Here is a 1,856-nt window from a genome sequence, read left to right as displayed (position 1 = left end):
ACTTCTTCCTAATTGAAGGCACGGAACTCTTTTCTAGGGCTTTGCATTCTTATGACTTTTGCATTTTTATATTTACTACTTATATGTTTATATTTAATGCATTATATATATACACCATGACTTTTGCATTTTTATACATAAACCATGACTTTTGCATTTTTATATATAAACATATATCATGATTATTGGAATGCAGGAGAATCTCAATACACCCTTATTAGATTTGAAAACAAAGATGAAGAATCTAAGTGCCAAGACAGTGATTCCTACACGATCACACTACCACTGGGCCAAATGGGAGGACTAGAAGTCAAGTTTTTCAATGTCTTACATGGTCCGTATTGTCACTTTGACAATGACACCCATTTTTCCACTCCTTCAAAAAATACTTAAGTGTCTACTCTGTTTCAATGTGTGTCACCCAGTAGGGGTACAGCAATAAAAAGAACAGGCATGTTCATGAGGTATGCATCCAGTGTGTAAGGAAGGGTTTTATGCCCCTGATGTGTAATGTCTGACATAGTAACCTGTAATTAAGCAAGGGTTTTAAATTTTAAATTGCTCAAAATTAATTATAATAAAAAATGCAATTATTTTTACAAACCAGTCTCATGTCAAGTGTTCAATAGACACATGTGGCTTGTGTATAGTATTTATGGGGTAATAAGATTTAAGGGATATGTTTTTGTCATTGCAGAAAGCTCTGAAAGACAGCATACTTCTCGCAAACAGTAAATTATACATTGGCATGTGGTGGATGGAAATACATGATACCAGAAATAAATGGATACAATTTTGAGAATATAATGTTAAAATTTTTAGGGCAATTCTAAAATATCTTTAGATAAATCTGAATATCATATACAGATCTGAAAGAATCGGGCCATAATATGAGGCTATTTCTTAATCTTAGAAAAAATCATTACAGACAAAAAAGTTTAAAAAAAAACCTGACATGTCCTAGGGATCCATGGCGACTGTAATTGAAATGGTAAAGAAGAGGGGTGACTGGAGTCATCAAGGGCGGGGAGAAAATGGGGAAGTAGGTCTTCATTGTGAGAAGGGAAGCCTTAGCTGAACCTGGGTTCCTGAATTTTACTGACCTGTTGTTTGAGAACAGAGATTACGCAATGATAGACCTGGGCTACAGCTAGCGGTGTTATAGATGACGTAAGGGCAACAGAAGTAGGGGAAGTGATTACTGCGTATCCTGGGTAGAAAAAAAGAACAAATTTGCTAACTGGGGGATTAAGAAACAAGCGCAGCATGAATGTTGCAGTCTATATACCTGACCTGGAGAACAACTCCAAGCGTAGGCATTAAAACATGCCTAATTAAAAATGTTCAATGGCGATGGGCTTGGTCTCTACGACATGTACGGGCTCTGTGTGAGCCTTGACAGTTTGGTTGCTCACCTTCCTGGACCTGGAGGGAGTTGGGAGGACCTTGGACTCAACATAGTGTAGAGAACCCTGATGGCTCTTTGGCCTGGAGAGGGAGGGAGTGAGGATATGGGTGGAGGGGAGGGGAGGGAAGAGAGAGGAGGAGGGGAGGAGATGGCAATTTTTAATAAAAATAAATAAACTGGAAAAAATGTTCATTAGGCATTTGAAGGTGTTAGAAGTAACCTGTATAAATTTGGGCCTGAACTCAGAAGAGGTGAGGTTAGACATAAGTATCAAATCTGCAAGTTATATGAACTCATGAGAAAGTTCAAGGTTAGCAGGCCTGAGCCTGACATTAAGCATGAGGGAGTAACCCTTTTCCGTAGACCCAAGGCCATGGTTCCCTGCACTCCAGTAGATAAAGAACACAGACCTATCCAGGACTGAGGACTGTCTTCAAAGACTGAGACT

Source organism: Arvicola amphibius, chromosome 17 (assembly GCF_903992535.2).
Source record: "Arvicola amphibius chromosome 17, mArvAmp1.2, whole genome shotgun sequence".
Lineage (NCBI taxonomy): Eukaryota > Metazoa > Chordata > Mammalia > Rodentia > Cricetidae > Arvicola > Arvicola amphibius.
The sequence above is the reverse complement of the archived record's forward strand: the minus strand, read 5'-3'. Positions refer to the sequence as shown.